Source organism: Petaurus breviceps, unplaced genomic scaffold (assembly GCF_028583685.1).
Source record: "Petaurus breviceps papuanus isolate PSGF00001 unplaced genomic scaffold, PetGlider_PUasm1.0 90925, whole genome shotgun sequence".
NCBI classification, from domain to species: domain Eukaryota; kingdom Metazoa; phylum Chordata; class Mammalia; order Diprotodontia; family Petauridae; genus Petaurus; species Petaurus breviceps.
In genome coordinates this window covers 7,397,174-7,416,256 of record NW_027187380.1, presented here as the reverse complement: position 1 = coordinate 7,416,256, position 19,083 = coordinate 7,397,174, and the positions used below count along the sequence as shown (strand labels likewise).

General features: G+C 37.1%; 1 protein-coding gene and 1 pseudogene across 4 annotated transcripts in view; one reads left to right on the top strand and one right to left on the bottom strand.

The window, feature by feature from the left end:
• The window catches only part of CDC27 (cell division cycle 27), a 106,407-nt gene that overhangs the window by 10,888 nt on the left and 76,436 nt on the right, over nt 1–19,083 (top strand). The gene's annotated exons all lie outside the window — the stretch shown is intronic.
• On the bottom strand, nt 5,541–6,809 carry LOC138152444 (actin, cytoplasmic 2-like; annotated as a pseudogene).

Sequence of the window (19,083 nt, the reverse complement as noted above, 5' to 3'; positions counted from 1 at the left end):
GAAAAGGAGCTGCTAGACTTAGAGCTCAGGAGGTAGACATCTAGAAGTTATCTGCATGGTGATGATAATTAAACTCATGAGAGCTGATGTAATCACTACATGAGAGAATGTAGAGAAAAAAAGAAGAAGGCTTAGGGTAGAGCCTTGGGAGCTACCCACACTTGGGGAGCATGATATAGATGATGATCCAGCAGAATAGACTGAGAAGGAATAGTCATACAGGTAGGAGGAAGACCAAGAGAGCAATGACATGAAAAGCCAGAGAGAAGAGAATATCCTAAGAAGACAGGGTATTCAATAGTTTCAACTACAGAAAGATCAAGAAGGATGAGAAAAGACCAATAGAGTTAGAGATCATTAAGAGGTTTCATTTGAGAAATGAGTTTGGGAACCAGATTACAAAGGGTTGAGGAGTGAGTGAGTGGAGAGGAAATGGAGGCAATAAGAGTAGTCAGCATTTTTTAGGAGTTTGAGAATCAAGGAAAGGTATAGGGTAAGCTTGAAGGGACTGCAGGCCAAGTGAGAATTTTTTTTTTAAGAATGGGTGAGAGGCAGCTATGTGGCACAGTGAATAGAGTATGGGCCCTGGAGTCAGGAAGATCTGAATTCAGATCCGGCCTCAGACAGTTGACATACTTCCTAGCAGTGTGACCTTGGGCAAGTCACTTAACCTCAATTGACTTGCCTTCTTCCCTCCAAAATAAATAAATAAATAAATGAAAGAATGCATGAGATAAGAGGCCTTTCCAGTAAGATCCAGGAGTAAAGCAAGGATTTGTGTTATCATCACTACTGCTTAACATAGTCATAGACATACTACTTGACATACTAGCTGTAGCAATAAGACAAGATAAAAGAATTAAGAGAATAGGCATAGACAAAAAGCAAAATTAATCACTTTTTCCATATGAGATGATAGTGCCCTTTGGGAACCCTAAAGAGTCCATTAAAAATTAATTGAAATAATAACTTTGGTAAAGTTGTAGTCCACATAAATCATCAGCATTTCCATAAATAATCAATGAAACCCAGCAAAAAAAGCTAGAAAGATAATTTCCATTCAAAATAACTACAGAAATAAAACGCTGGAGAATATATCTCCAAGATTCACCCACAGACTTTTTATGTATCTAACTATAAAACACTTTGCAGAAATATATAATTGAAGAAACATTAATTATTCACAGAGTTGATGTAATAAAAACAAAAATACTACCTAAATTAATTTACTTATTTATTGTTGTAACAAACTCCCAAAAGCATATTTTATAGACCTAGAAAAAAATAATAAAAATACACACGGAGGAACAAAGGTCAGGAATCTTGAAGGCAATAATGAAAAAAGTGGGAAAGAATGGAGACTATCAGTACCAAGCCTCGAAATGTACTTCACAGCAACAACCACTAAAATAATTTGGTACTGGTTAAAAAAAAATGTTTATTAGTACCCCAAATTCTGAAGCAGACAGTAGCATAATGTTTGATAAACCCATAGATCCCAGTGGAAGGACTTGATATTTAACAAAAAAGAATGGGAAAACTGAATAGTGATCTAGTACAAATCATATTTAGACCAACATTCCATATACCAAGTATAATTCCAAATGGATACATGGCCTGCAGAGAAAAGGTCACATCATAAACAAATTTGAGGAGAAAGGAAAAAATTACCCTTTGGATCTATGTATAGTGGAAGGAATAGTTCGTGACTAAGTAAGTGAAAAGAAGATCATCCAAGATAAAATGGACAATTTCAATTATATAAATTTTAAAAGTTTTTGCACTTTTAAACAGATCTTTAATCTGATTTTAAAAATTAAAAAAATTAAGAGGGAAACAGTTAACCGAGAAAAAAAAATTCTTTGCAAAAATGAAGATTGAATATTCATGATATGTAAGGAACTGATTTAAATGTATATGAGTAAAAGCCATTCCTCATATCAAAAGATATGAAAAGGCAGTTTACAGAGGATGAAATCTAGGCTATCAATCAAATGAAAAAATGCTCCAGATTAGAAATAACTGGAGAAGTGCAAATTAAAGCAATATTGAGGTTCCATTTTACATCTGTCTGGTTGTAAAAGATTATAAAAAAATGACAAATATTGTGGGGTTGTGGGAAAACAGGTACAATAATGCCCTGTTGGTGGAGCTGTGAATTAGCCCACCCCTTCCAGGAAGCAATTAGAAACTGTCTCTGTGTAGACTGTGCATATCCTTTGACCCACCTGTTACTACTAAGTCCCTATGCCAAAGAAATAAAAGAAAGAAGGAAAATGATCTATTGGCACAAAAATATTTAGAGTAGCTTTTTCTGTAGTTGCCAGAAATTGGAAACTTAAGGGGTATTTTCCTATTGGGAAATGGCTAAACAAATACATATAAATATAATGGAATATTATTATACCATAAGAAATGATAAAGTGGACACTTTCAGAGAAATCTGGTAAGACTCTTATAAATTGATGCAGACTGATATGACTAGAACTAGGAGAACATTTTATACAATGATAGTATTATAGGAAATATTTAGATTTAACTCCATTTAGCATGATGATAACCAATGAGTCCAAAAGGATAAATATGAAATATGCCACTCACCTCCTTTAAGGGAGATCATGAAATTAAAATGTAGAAAGACACAGTTGTTTGCCAGACTATATAAATGTGTGTTAAGTGGGTTGTGTGTGTTTTCTCAGTGGGGATGGATGTAGTAGGAGAGGCACAGATTAAAAAAATACTTGTTACTTGAAAATTTTAAAAAATAAATAAATGAGACCAAAAAGAGGATGGGGGAGACCTGGATATGTTTGTAGGTAATAGGAAGGGAGCCAATAAAAAAGGAAGAGATCAAAGATTAGAGAGGGGATGATTATGGAGGCAAGATTCCATAATATAGGAGAGAGGAGGGAATAAGATCAGGGATACATGTTGAGGAGTTGACTTTGGAGAATAAAATTAATCAGAGACTGGAGTAAAGGAGGAGAGAATGGGGGATGATGTCAAGGTGTTTTGAGATGAAGAGGGAAAGAGTTCACAACAATGGACCTCTGTATTCTTAGTCAAGTATAAGGCCAAGTCCTAGGCTGGGGGGAGAGGGGAGCAGGGAAGGAGGCAGAGTAGTACAGAAGGCTTGAGAGAACAGAAGATACATAACAGCCATTGTAAGGAATGTAATGGAGAACTAATAAGGGAAAAATAGGAGAATTGCCTTACTGAAGATGGCAACGTAAATTTGCAAGGGACCCAGTTAGTTTGAATGATTAGCACTATTTAAAACCAATACCCCTGAGAGTAACCCATGCTGCCATCAATAGCTGTAGGACTTGAAAGCAGGAAATTTAAGATAACACTGCTTAACATTGAACTGGTTAATTGTAGGGTTAAGATAAGGAAGGATGGGAAAGAGGAGAGAAAAAGCAAAAAGAAGAGAAGGAAAGAGAAGAGAAAAATCAGATTGGTTTGGGAGGGTAGGAGAATTAGATTTCATCCTGAGGACTAAGAGTAGATTTAGGCGGAGTAAAACTTAGGGAGAGATGGAATGATAGGAGATTATGGCTAGATAAAGTAATTTCAGAATTCTTAATGATGGAGATAGAAAACTTGATCAAGTGTATGACCATCCTTTCATGACTGGTGGAGTGAAGGAATAGATCAATGAGCAACGAGGAGACTGAGAAACTAGGAAACCAAGATGCTTGAGGAAACATCAAACATGTATGTTGAAGTCCTCTAATATAGGGTCATGGTGTGGTTTGAAGAAGAGGACTATATTCTAGGTACTGAATTCTTTGAGAATAACTGCAGAGATTTTTCTGGGTTTTTGTGACACAATTCTTATCCAGTTTCCTACCTGTCTGATCACTCTTTCCCTTTTGCTGGTTCATCATACAAATTCCAAATGAGGTCATGAAGAGTTGGACATGACTGAAATGACTGAACAACAATATCTATATCAGAGCCACTAATTAAAAGCATTCCTCAAAGTTCTGTTCTGGACCCTCTTCCTTAATCTTTTCTTTCTATATTCTCTCTCTTGGCAATCCCATTACCTCCCATGGTTTTAATTATCATTCTGTATAGATGATTTCCAGATCTATATATCCAGCCCTTGGCACTCCCCTGAGCTTCATTCCTGCATCACTAATTACCTATTGGATATGCCAGAATGGATGGATGGAGTCAGCTTAAGCTCAACATGTTTAAAACTAAACCTATTATCTTTACCCAAAAAAACAAATCTCCCCTTCTAAATCTATTCTATTTGTGCTGAAGGCACCACCATCTTTCTAGTCTCCTAGATTCTTAATCTTGGCATTATATTTGACTAGTTACTTTCCCTCATCACACACATCTATAGTCAGTTGCAAAATCTTGCCATTTCTGCCCTCACAACATCTGTCGCATCTTGACCCCTTTTCTCTACCAACATGGCTACCACCTTAGTTCAAGCCCTCATCACCTCTCACCTAGATTATTGCCATAACCCTACAGACTACCACCAAATTGATTTTCCTGAACCACAAATCTGACCATGTAATTTCTACTCATTCAACAACTCCATTAGCTTCTTATTGCCTCTAGGATAAAATATACCTTGTTTTTAAAGCCATACAAAGCTTGACCCCAACCTATTCTCTCCACCTTCATTTGATATTACTTTTCCTCCCACGCTTTCCAACTTAATTCAAATTTAAAAAAAAAAATTTTTTCTTTCCAGTTTACTTGTAGCACTTTTATTTTTCCTTACACAATGATGTGTTGGGCATTACAATTCTCAACTCTTAGGATGACTTAAAAATTTTGATATTCTACTGTCATGTGAGAAACATTAAGGCTACATACAAACATCTTACATAAATTAACTAGATGCACATATTTACAGGTTGTAAATGCAAACTTTTTTGCAACTCAAGGTTGAGTAACTTAGCCCCATGACACTGGAGGAAAACAGTGGGTTAAGAAAAAAAAAACCGGTTCCTAAGGCTTGGATTCAATATGTATTCCTGCTAGGATGGTGGCAAGATGCAACACACACTTAATAAACTCTTGCCAGCCTTAGGAGAGAAATTCTGTAAGTCAGCTCTTTTAGATGCTGGAAATCTGACCTTTAGATACCCTGTATAGATCTGATGCTCTATAGGACTAAACTGTACAGCAGTTGAGTGTCAACCCGCCAGATACTATATTGCCATATTATCAGGTCAATTTTCTATGGAAGTTAACTCTTAGCCTTACCTGTCAAAATGAAGTGACCTGTATCAGGGTTTAGATCAAAGATATGTACAAGGTATGCTAAAATGTACACCAAGAGAACAACTGTTAACTTGAATATGAGGTCAAATCAATAACAGTTCAACAATCTAGAAAGTGCTGATATTTGTCTAATATCAGATACAAACTTCCCCAAGGACAAGTTTCTTTTCAAAGAAGGCTTATTCCAGTTTCATGAGGCTAACATGAGGTGTATATTTGCCTGGGCAAATTTTTGCCTTGTGAATACTCATGCAGCAAATGCTATGCATCTGCTAGGAGTCCATTTAGAAGCATTAGCGATGGACAATGGATGGGTCAAATTCATCATATTCCTGCTTGCTGATCCACATCTGCTGGAAGGTGGAGAGAGATGCCAGAATAGAACCACCAATCTAGATGGAATACTTAATGTTCAGGGGGAGCAATGATCTTAATTTTGATTGTGCTAGGTGCCAGGGCTGTCATTTCTTTCTTTTCTTTCTTTCATTCCTTTCTTTCTTTCTTCCTTCCTTCCTTCTCTTTTGGAGGGCAGTCGGGGTTAGGTGACTTGCGCAAGGTCACACAGCTAGTTTTTTGTGTTAAGTGTCTGAGGCTGTATTTGAACTCAGGGAGTCCTGACTCCAGGGTGCTCTATTCACTGCGCCACCTAGCCGCCCCTGCTGTGAATTCTTTTCTGCATTCTGTCAGCAATACCCAGGTACATGGTAGTACCACCAGACAATACTGTGTTGGCATATAGATCCTTTCAGATATCAACATTACACTTCATGATAGAATTGAAAGTGGTTTTATGAATGTCATAGGATCCCATACCCAGGAAGGATGGCTGGAAGAGGGCCTCTGGACACCTGAACCTCTCATTGCCAGTGGTGATCACCTGGCCATCAGGAAGTTCATAGCTCTTCTCTAGGGAAGAGGAGGAAGCAGCAGTGGCCATCTCCTGCTCAAAGTCCAGGGCAACATAGCACAGCATCTCCTTGATGTCATGAACAATTTCCTTTTCAGCTGTGGTAGTGAAGCTGTACCCTCTTTCTGTCAGTATCTTAATGAAGTAGCCTCTCAGGTCATGGCCAGCCAAATCTAGATGAAGGATGGCATGGGGAAGGGCATAACCCTTGTAGACGGGCGCATTGTGGGTGACACTATCACCAGAATCCATAACAATACCAGTGGTACAACCAGAGGCATACAGAGACAGCACAGCCTGAATAGCAACATGCATGGCTGGGGTATTGAAGGTCTCAAATGTAATCTGTGTCATCTTCTCTCTGTTGGCCTTAGGGTTTAAGGGAGCTTCTGTAAGCAGAACAGGGTGTTCCTCAGGAGCTACACGAAGCTCATTGTAAAAGGTATGATGCCAGATTTTCTCCATGTCATCCCAGTTGGTAACAATGCCATGTTCAGTGGGGTGGTGTCTTGGGCATCCAGCAATGGAGGGGAACACAGCTTGAGGAGCATTATCTCCAGCAAAGCCAGCTTTGCACATGCCAGAGCCATTGTCAATGACAAGAGCAGCAATTTCTTCTTCCATTTTTGTTTAATCTGAGGCTGTGCACTATCCTAGTCTGAGAATTTAGAGCTGGGGTAAAGGAAGGGACAAATAAAGGGGGTATACCCAAAGTAGCCTATGAGTGCTGCTGGCTACCACTGAGTGAGACCATTTCTTTTTTTTTTAATAAATAAAAATTTATTAAGCATCTACTATGTGCCAGGCACTGTGTTAAGTGCTAGGGATACAAATAAGAAAAAGAAAGATAGCTCCTGCCCCCAAGGAACTTACAATCTAATGGGAGGGGGGAGGGACAATACACAAAAGGAAGCTGAAGAGGGGATGAGGGAAAGGCTGCTGGGGGTTCCATGGAGTTGAAACCAAGCAGAGCTGCTGATGAAAAATGAGGTATTACCATCAATTTAACCAAGGTGGCATTTTCTATGTTCCTCACACTTGTCACTCTATCCCCTATCTCCATACCTTTGCACAGGTTATCCCATAAGCCTGGAATGTGCTTTCCTTATCTCTAACTCATGAAGAACCTCTCCTCTTTTAAGACAGCCCACATTTCATCTTCTATATGAAACCTTTTCTGAACCCCCAACTTCTAGTGCCTTCCTTGCAAAACTAATTTGCATTTAATTATTTTGTATATGTTTCTATTTAGTCACTTTATGTTTTATATATTTTATATATACTTATTTCTTCCATTATGACAATGTGCTCCTTGTGAGTAAGGGTTGTTTTGTTTTTATTGTATTTTTGTCCCCAACCTGGTATATAATAGATATTTAATAAGTACTTGTTGGTTGATTTTTATGGTTCCCTTTATTACTTTCTGCCTTAGTTTCTTTATCTATAAATTAAAGAGAGTCATACTTGATGAATTCTTAGATCTGTTTGAGGCCAGAGATCATTTCTTCATCATTTTCTCTTTAGTGGTGAGCATAGTACAATGCCTTTCAGTAATAGACATTAAATACATATTGCTGTGTTGAAAAGAATTGCAGTCCTAAAATTCTATGTCTATGAGTAAATACTGGGTTATTTGCTGTCAAGTATTAGTATTAGAGGAATTCAGAAGGAAAAGTTATAGGGGGTTGAAAGTGGGGTAAAAAATGGCACCATGACTAAGATGATTAGTATATATAATCTGAATTAGACACAGTTGAGAAAAACAGTCTAGTTGTGTTCAAGAATACCCTTATTGTTATATGTCATATCATACTGTCCATAATACAAATATTATGTCAAATAGTTAAATTGTGTACATTTGACTATCTCTGCTGTAGCAGTTTATTAATTTATAATAGTCCATTTTAACTTGTTTGACTGATATTTAATTTGACTTGTTTCATAGTTACATTTGCTAATATTGAAGTGAATTGAAAACTTGTTTCAGTATAGCTTCTGTAACTAAATGTTTTTTTCTAATATAAATAATAACTTTTTATCTTTATTTAAGAGTTCTACTAGTGAGACTTAAGAAATGCCCACAGATGTCATCAGGTGTCACTTAAGGGTCTTGGTTATAGGCAAGGAAGAAGAAAAATGGGAAAGGAAGACCAGATTTAATCATCTTTCCCATAGTATTTTTATATCTTTCTCATGTGCTTATGTAATCTTCTCTTAGATCAGGCCTGCACAACTTGTGACCAAAGGATTTCTGGTGGCCTGTGAAAAATGTAGAGGAAAACATTCTTTATAGGTAGAGGAAATTCTTTGGCATGCACCTAGCAAGCAACCCTCAGGCCACAAGTTTTACAGGCCTGTCTTTGATTGATATGGAATCTCTGTTTCACTGCTATCCATTTTCTGGGGTATGAGTATCATGAAGGATGGTGTCATATTTTATCAAAACTTTGTTTTTCCCTTAGCACCTAGCACGTTGCTTTTTAATCAGAAGGTGCTTAATGATGTTGTTTGTAAGTTAAATTGATATTATTTGAGTACCTAACTTGTATAAGATGCAGCACTAGGCACTATGGGGAAGACAAAAATGGATAAGAAACCATTTCTGGGTCCAAGGGATGTATAAGTGAGGCAATTAAACATAGCCCAGATATGGCAGCATGCCAATAGTGTACAGGGACAGGAAAGATTAACTTTAACTTTAGGTGAGGTAATTGGGCACAACTTCAAGGTCTAGTACTCAAATGTTATCTCTTCTATGGTAGATAGATATGGTTTCCACTGGTGGAGATGGGAGGGAGAGAAAATTTTTATCTAGAGGCATAGCAAGAGTAAAGATTTGGAGGTAGAGAACAATAGGGCTTGCATAGGAAATGGAAGATAAAACAGTTTGACCTCGAGTGTAGGGTATGTATATCGTATTGTTGAGAGGTTAAGGTGAGAAAGCAAAGCTGAGACATGGCCCAGATTTGTGGAGATAAGATAGATGTTTACATGTTAAGAGACTCTGGAGCTGGGATATTATCGTACAGGGAGTGGGGAGCCATTGAAAGTCTTGGAGCAAGAGATTGAGTGTATGTATAGTCTTCTTAACATGTACTTCTCTTGTTTTGCCTAATTCCAAGCCTATATCTAGTAGATAGTGAATATTCACTAAATGATACATGGAATGGGTTTTAGGGAGATGAATATGTCAGCAACCCATGTGGAGATGTAGTCTGCTCACTGTTTCTGTATTTGTGATTGCCACAGCTACTGAAGAGCCAGGAAAGAAAGTTCTTGCTGCCAGTATCCTTAGCGCTTGTCAAGTGGGTCAGCATCAGAAACAGATATGTTTATCAGTAGAAATGGCATTAAAGAAGAGGGATTACCATCTGCCTTGCCATTGCACCCAAAGGATGTTGAGACCTTTCCATCTATCGGACTTGCACCTGAAACTTTCTATATGTGATGTCTCTCCAATTAGAATGTGAACTCCTTGAGAGCAAGAATTGTCTTTTCTGTTTGTATTGCCAGTGATTTGCATGTAGCAAGTGCTTAATAAGTATTTTGTTCATTTATTTATTTCTACATTATTATTTGGGACACAGAGATCAAGAAAAAAAATCACCAAGCAAAAGAGACAGCTAGGAATTTGAAATCCAGTCACAGGATCACTTAGACAAGCACATGTTCATGTATCTCCCCAGGAACAGCATAGGCAAAATCCAGACCTTCCAGGCAAAGGAAAAATACTGCAAGCAACAAGGGAATCCAGTAGTGCGCTCCCCTCTCAAATGACTTTCTGTCTAGTATGGATATATCTTATGTGTACCTAGTTATTTAAATGTTGTCTATTTCCTCAGGTGGCATGCTCTTTAAGGGTAGAAACCTTTTGCCTTTGAATATTGTGTGCTTAGCTTAGGCCATCTCTAGTCATCCTGATCTATATCTTGCCCCTGGACCCAGTTGGCTTCCGAGGAGAAAGTGAGGCTGGTGACTTTGCACAACCCTCCCTCACTTAAATCCAGTTCACTTGCATGTCGTGATGCACATCACCTCCCTGATATCATGAACCTCTTTCAGAAAGAAGAATAGCTTAACTAAGTGCCTGGCATATTGTAAGTCCTATATAAATGCTTGTTAATCATCCAAGGAGTCATTTGTAGCTATCACTGTAAATGAAAGGAAAGTTTGCAATACGCAGTTTCCCAAAGGCAAAATATAAAGGCTTATTTAACAGAGGTCTGGTGCTTGCACAGAATACCTTTGACAGCATCCCCTTATTTGGAGGCGCTAAGGAGCCTGCTTCTGGAAGAGTGCTGACACAGAATTCATGTGTGGTTCCAGTCTGCTTAACACATGGTAGTCTGCAGCCTCTTTGATTGACTTCATCTGTGGAAATGGAATAACATACCTTGCACAATTTAGTATAATACTACAGAAAACAAAGTAGATCTTTGATGGAATAGAGGACTCTCAAGCATTCTTAACAAAAAGACCAGAGCTAAATGGAAATATTGAAATGCAAACACAAGAAGAAAGAAAAGCTAGAAAGAAATGTATTTGAGCAATTGGAAGGGACTAAACAATGACTAAGTGCTTATATTCTACTAGGAGAACAAGAAGCCTTTCAGAATCCTAATAACTTTTTAGTGTGACAGACTTAAAAATAAGGGAAATGGGGCAGCTAGGTGGTGCAGTGAATAGAGCACCAGCCCTGGAGTCAGGAGGACCTGAGTTCAAATCCAACCTCAGACACTTAACACAAAAAAACACTAGCCATGTGACCTTGGGCAAGTCACTTAACCCCAATTGTCCTCCAAAAAGCAAAAGCAAAAAAAAATTAAGGGAAACAGGGACTGTGACTGGTAAAACTGTGATGGGTAAAATCTGAAATAACTGAGGAAACAAAAGTTTCCATTTCTGAGTATATCAGTTTATTAAGCAATGCATGCCAGTTGCTTAACAAATAGGGACCAAGCCTCCTCAGCTTGGCACTGGACCCTGAATATAGGTGGAGACCAATTTTTATACATTAGAAGGAGGAAGAAAAACAGAACAGGATATAAGATTAGGTAATCTGATTTCTAATTGGAGGAAAGATTAGGGACTTTCCAAGTTAAGAGGGAGAGAGCAAACAGGTGAAACTCCCTGAAATCTGAAAAAAAAAAAGATGTCCCCCTTCCCCAAGTGTCTGCAATGAAAGGCACAAAGAAACAGTAATTGATTGACCAGTATGGGGCCAATTTTAGATCAGACATATGGGTTGCTTGAGATGTATAGTTGTGAAAAAACTCCTTGCATCAGTCTTTGGATCTGACTGGGTTTCTGATCAGCATAACCTAGGTCCTTAGTTAAGGTTCTGTAAGTAGCAGATTGATGTGGTCCAGCTTCCCAGCCATGCAACACTAGGCTCAAACAGTGCAGTAAAGTTTTCTCCCAGTTCTCACAATTGCATAAAGTTTTCTCACAAGACAGAAATTGGACTAGCTAGCTCCATAATTGAATAGAAAGGGAACTGAGCTACATCCAGAATTGAGTCAGAAGATGGAATCAGTGTGGTTCAGTCAATTCCCACAATTTTCTCAATTCAGGATTAAGGATAATTTTGTTCTTCTTTGATGGTCTTGGATGAAAAATTCATTAAGAAAGAAATAAGGAAATAAGAGGTAGAACACTGTCTCTTAACTTATGTGAGGAGGGCAGAGCCAAGATGGTGGAGTAAAAGCAGGAACTTGGTTGAGCTCCTGCTCCAACTACCTCCAGTACCTGTTAAAATATGATTCTAAACAAATTTTAGAGCTATAGAACCCACAAAGTGACAGAGAGAAACAAATCTCCTGCTGAAGGCAACCTGGCAGGCCAACAGGAAAGGTCTATCTCGCTGAACTAGGAGCCAAGGACAGTCCCATGTGAGCCCTGTGGGCCCAGACTCAGGGGAAGCCCTGTCCAGTGGCACAGAATGGCCAGAGCAGACTTCAAGAGAGTGACTCACCAGCAGCTATGGCAGTTTCTAGACTTCTCAACACATAAATGCCAAAGAGAAAGTAAAAGGTCAGTAGGGAACTCTGTTGGAACCAGATGATGGAAGAGCGCAGTCTGACCCCTGTCCCCAGGGCAAGAGGTGGTGGAGGTGTTGTGGCTACAGCTGCTACTGTGTGGCTCCCTCCAGAGCTCCTGGCCTGCAGATCATAGGGGGACCAAGTAACCATTCAGAGGGTAATCGCTCTTGCTTTGACCTGCTTGGATCTGGGTCACTGTCTTAGATGGTGGTCCAGCAGTGAGGAATGCCACTGTGCCAGAGCTTGTGGTGGCTGTCGAGAGAGCTCTGACAACATTTCTGAAAACCCCAGCAATTTGGGATAAAGCTCTCTCCACTCTGGAAAGAGAATTCTACCATGGCAGAGAGCTCAAAAGTCTAGTAATTACCTGGCAAGATGAGCAAACAGAGGAGGCGCAATCAGACTATAGAATTATTTTTGGGGGACAAAGAGGATCAAAATATGGAACCAGAATATAAGAAGGCAACAAAGTTAAAGCTCCTGCATCAAAAGCTTCCAAGAAAAATATGAATTGGTTGCAGACCATGGAAGAGCTCAAAAAGGATTTTGAAAATCAAGTAAGACAAGTAGAGGAAAAATTGGGAAGAGAAATGAGAATGATGCAAGAAAATCATGAAAAGTGAGTCAACAGCCTGATTGAAGAAAATAACAGTTTAAAAAATAGACATAACTCAAATGGCAAAAGAGGTCCAAAAACCCAGTTAGGAGAAGAATGCCTTAAAAAGCTGAATTGGCCAGATTGAAAAGGAATTTCAAAGACTAACTGAAAAGAATAATTCCTTCAAGATTAGATTGGAGCAAATGGAAGCTAATGACTTTATGAGAAATCAAGACACTATAAAACAGATCCAAACAAATGAAAAAATAGAAGGCAATATGAAATATCTCATTGGAAAAACCATTGACCTGGAAAATAGATTCAGGAGAGATCATTTAAAAATTATCGGACTACCTGAAAGCCATGATCAAAAAAAAGAGCCTAGAAATCATGCTTCAAGAAATTCTCAAGGAAAATTGCCCTGATATTCTAGAACCAGAGGGCAAAATAGACATTGAAAGAATTCACCAGTCACCTCTTAAAAAGATCCCAAAAAGAAAACTCCTAGAAATATCAGCCAAATTCCAGAGTTCTCAGATCAAGAAGAAAATACTGCAAGCAGTCAGGAAGAAGCAATTTGAGTATTGTGGAAACACAATAAGGATAACACAAGATCTAGCAGCTTCTACATTAAGGGATCAAAGGGCTTGGAATATGCTATTCCGGAAGTCAAAAGGAGCTAGAATTAAAACCAAGAATCACCTACCCAGCAAAACTGAGTATAATGCTTCAGGGGAAAATATGGTCATTCAATGAAATACAGGACTTTCAAGCATTTTTTTTTTTGCTTTTTTTTTCCGGAGGGGGGAAGGTAGGACAATTGGGGTTAAGTGACTTACCCAAGGTCACACGGCTAGTTTTTTGTTTTGTTGTGTTTTTTTTTTTGTTAAGTGTCTGAGTCTGGATTTGAACCCAGGTCTTCCTGACTCCAGGGCCAGTGCTCTATTCACTGTGCCCCCTAGCCGCCCTCTTTCAAGCATTCTTGATGAAAAAACCAGAACTGAACAGAAAATTTGACTTTCAAATACAAGAAACAAGAGAAACATGAGAAGGTAAACAGGAAAAAGAAATCATAAGGAACTTATTAAAGTTGAACTATATTCCTACATGGAAAAACGATAATTGTAACTCATGAGACTTTTTCTCAGTATGAAGATAGTTGAAGGGAATATATATGTGTATACATATGTACGTATAGGAGGTATATGTATAAATATATATGAGTGTGTACATTTATATACATAGAGGGCACAGGATGAGTTGAATACGAAGGGATGATATCTAAAAAAATTAAGAGGTGATTGATGAATATATTGGGAGAAGGAGAAAGGGAGAGATAGAATAAGGTAAATTATCGCATATAAAAGAGGCAAGAAAAAACTGTTACAATGGAGGGGAAGAGCAGCAAGGTGAGAGGGAATGGGTCAACCTTACTCTCATTGGCTTTGGTTTAAGGAGGAAATAACATACACGTTCAATTGGTATCTTACCCTACAGGAAAGTTGGGGGGAAGGGGATAAGAGGAGGAATGATAGAAGAGATGGCAGATTGGGGGAGAGAAGCAAACATTTTTGAAAAGGGACAGGGTCAAAGTAGATAATAGAATAAGTGGGGGGTGGGATGGGATGGAGGGAAGTATAGTTAGTCTTTCACAATATAACTACTATGGAAATGTTTTGGGTAACTACACATGTACAACCTATATTGAATTGCTTGTCTCCCCAGTGAGGGTGGGTGAGGAGGAAAGCAGGGAAAGAATCTGAAAATCAAAGTTTTAAAAACAAATATATTTTTTAATTGTGTTTTTTTATGCATCTGGGAACTAAGATATACAGGCACTGGGGTGTAGAAATCCATCTTGCCCTACTAGAAAGTTAGGGGGAATGGAGGAGGATACAAGAGAGAACAGACTAGGGGAAGGGGTTTTCGATAGGCTCTCTATCTTGGGTAAAGGGGTAGGGGAAAGATGGGGAGAAAATTTGTAACTCAAAATCTTGTGGAAATGAATGTTAAAAACTAAAAATAAATAAATAAATTGGAAAACAATTTTAAAAAACTTAGGAGAAGACTATATAAAGTAGGACAAAGGGTAGAGGGAATAGGTATCACATGAACCTCTCTTATCTGAATTGAACAGAGTAGGAAGAGATGTGATATTTAAACTCATTACATTCTTAAGGGATAAGAAAGTAGCTACCTGGTTTTTCTGTCTATCCAAATACTCCTCAGTCTGCCTTGCTGGTTCTTTATCCATGTCATACCCACTAAATGTATGTGTCCCTCAAGGTTCTGTCTTGGGCCCCTTTCTCTTTTAATCTGAAACTGTTTAACTTGATGATCTCATCATCTCCTCTGAGTTTAATTATCCTCTCTGCTGATGATTCTCAGATTCCTATGTCTTAACTCTAGTCTTTCTTCTGAACTGTAGTCATGCATCTCCAATTGTCTCTTGGACATCTCAGAATGAATGTCCTATATTCATTTCAAACTCACCACATCAAAAACAAAACTAATTATTCCCACCTTTCCCTTTCCCTCCCCCTTTCAGAAGAATATGTTGTTTAATTGTTGTCATTTTCTTTGATGATGTTATTTACTGTTTCTATTTGTTTCTTATTCGCCTTTTTTTTTTTTTAGGACTGAATCCTTTAGAAAATCGTAGAGGATATAAAATCGAAGGCACAAAACCACTGAGGTGATAACTAAAGTCAGGAATTATTTCCTAAAAAAACAAAATAGGTAGATGGTTGGTTTATCTGATTTCTTTTTTTTTTTTTTAAGAAAGGAAAACCAGATTACCAGTATAAAACATGAAAAAGAATCACAAGAAATAAAAAGAAATTATTAGAAACAGTCTTGTCCAACCATATGTCAATGAAATTGATAACAATTGAAATGGTTGGACATTTGCAAAAATATTAAATACCAATTTTAGTAGTATACTATACACAGAATTTTTTTTAAAAAGAAAGTAAACAAGCCATAAATGAAATAAGAAAAAAAAACCCAGAACCATATAGATTTACAAGAGAATTATAACATTCAAAACATTTAATTCCTATATCATATAAATTGTTTTGCAAAAATAAAAGAGATTCTACCAAACTCATTTTTAATGATATAAATATTGTCTTGATATCTAACCTTTGAGAGACAAAGCAGAGAAACAAATCTATGGAACATTATTGCTAATTAATATAAATTTAAAGATAACAAATAAAATATAAGCAAGGCAATCACAGCAATATATTTAAAAGTTTATATACTATAACCAGATTGGATTTCTACCAAGAATGAAGGGTTGCTTCATTATAGGGAAAACTTTAGACATAATAGGTGGTATTAATTACAAAAAATAAAATTCACATAATTATTTCAATAGATTCAGAAAAAACTTCAGACAGTCCAATACCTATTGCTATACAAAGCATTTCTAAAAACAGGAATAAATGATCCTTTCCTTAAAATTGTGAGTAGTGGCTTTCTGAAACTGAGAGCCAGCATTAATTTATAGTAGAAAAAATGTGAGGCCTTTTCACTATTATCAGTACGATTTCATTCACTTCTAGAAATACTAGATACCAATAAGATGAAACAGTAATTTGGGGAATAAGCATAGACAAAAAGGAAACAAAATTGTTGCTTTTTGGAGATAATAAGATTTACTTTGTTGAGAAACCCTGAAGACTTAATTAGAAATTAATTCAGTGACTTCAACAAAGTGGTATGATTAAAATAAATTCTCACAAATCCTTAGTTTTTCTGTTTATTATCAATAATAGAATAAAAATGACACAGTGTATTCAGTGCCATCCTAATCAAGCTACTAAAAGACTACTTCATAGAGTTAGAAAAAAATAACAAAATTCATCTGGAAAAACAAAAGATAAAGCATATCAATGGAAATAATAAAAAATAGATGGGAGACATGGGGTTTAGAAATATCAGATCTCTTACTGTATTGCAAAGGAGTAATCACCAAAACTATTTGATATTAGTTAAAATATAGAAAAGTTAATTGATAGGCTTTGTTATGAATACCATGCCCAGAAGCAAGGGATCATAGTTGTTAAATAGCATCTTGTTAAATAAACCCAAAGACCTCAGCTATTGGACTGAGGACTCACTATTCAACAAGAACTAGGAAAATTAGAAAGTAGTTTGGCAGACATTAATTAGGTTTAGATTAGCAATTTTTACTATATACTATAATAAATTCCAAGTGGATATACAGCTTATATTAAAAAAGGTCACATAAATTAGAGAAGTAGGGATGGAGGAAATACGTTTCACAGTTATGAATTAGGGGGAAATCTTGACCAAATAAGCAGTAAGATAAATTGGATAATTCTAGTTTCATAAATCAAAGTGTTTGCACAAATTAAATTTCAGTACTCATATGATCAAATGGATCTGTGATCTCAGTGAACTCCTGTTCCTCCAGGAATTTGGATTGCAACGAACCCATTCCTGTGCAACTCTCATGAATGTTCTTCTAGATGTTTACCATAGGAGGTCCATCCAACATGCTGGAAGCCTTTTTCATTTTCTCCTGATAACTTCAGGTTACCAGTGAAGCACTCTGGCCATCCACCTGTTATCTATGCCATGTGATTAGCTTCATGTCATAAAATTCCTTAATGACATACTTTATTTCATTTCCTCTTTGATTGCTACTCACATCTCCCATTTTTTCCATTTCTTTCTGTTTGATATTTATCTTTATTAGTCTTTTTCAGAGGCAGTAGTGTTTCAAGTTTTGGTGCCATATGGCAACACTGGTAAAATATTGGTATCAAAAGAATGGGCCTTTGCTTTCATCAGGAGCTTGGAATCAGAAGAAGTTGGCAGTTTCCCAAAAGCAATCCAGGCTACTCTCTTCCTCCTTTCAACTCTAGGTCCAGCTTTTTATTCACTTGTACTGTCTGTCTCAGATAAACATACTTACTATTGGACAAGTTTTAAAGGATTTCTGTTCAAATTTATGTTGAGATCTAGGCAATAGAAATTTCTTCATCCACTTGATGTTTCTTGTATGGATAGAAAAGCCAAACTCCTTAGAATGGTTGTAGAGCTCTTCTAGGAGTCTACAGCGTCTTAGGTCTTGATGACATTCAACACATTGCCTTCTGAAAATATGAACATCTATCAGCTAAATGTAAGAGGGAAACAGTTGGAAAAACAAATCTTTGCAGTAATTTTGCCTGATATCGAAGATATATAGGGAACTTATTCAAATACATAAGAACAAGAGTCATTCCTGAATAGATAGATGGTCAAAAAATGTGAAAAGACAATTCTCAAGAGAAGAAATATTAAGTTATCAGACCTATCTCCTTTCCCCTAATCGTTAAACTATGCCTATATTTTACCCAGTGATGCCACTACTAGACTATATCCCAGAGAGATATGACAGAGGTAAAGGACCCCTATGTACAAAAATATTCATAGTAGAACCTTTTATTATAGCAAAGATCTGGACATTAAGGGTTGCCCATCAATTGGAGAATGACTAAACAAATTATGATATATATTTGAATATTATTGCAACTATAAGAAGTGATGAAAGACAGATTCAGAGAAACCTGGAAAACCTTGTAAAAACTGACCAAGAAATACAGGAGGGTATTATATACAGTGATTACAATAATGTAAAAGAAAACAGCTTTGAAAGATTTAAGCTGTGCAGATTTAATCAGTGCAACAACCAGCCATTACTCCTGAGAATCAAATGAAATAATTTCCCATCTCTTGACAGAAAATGATGGATCAGAAATACAAAATGAAATTTTCATTTTTGAAGATGGCCAATATGTGACTTTGTTTTGCTTGACTGCTTATTTGTTACAAAGGGCAGGGAGAGTAGTAATAGGGGGAAAGAAACACTTATTATTTGCCCTAGACACTGCTAAGCACTGGGAATACAAAGATTAAAAAAGACAGACCCTGCCCTCAACCCTTAGGAAGAAATTACCAGGAAAGGGAGTTTTTTCTGTGGAGGCTGAAGGGAGTAAGGCAGGAGAGGTATCAACTGGCAAATGGTGAAGTCTGATAGCTAAATGGAATGTGAAGCTGAAGTTCAAGGTGATACCTAGGGCCAACCAGTACTAGCTATAGTGGGCTAATTGGTCTAGTTTGTACACTCACTGGGTTGGGTCTTGGGAGTGAGGGCTAAAGATAAGTGGATTAACTTCTTCAAGGACTGGATTGACTTCTATAATAATAATATATGAGTATATATATATATATATATATATATATATATATATATATATATATAT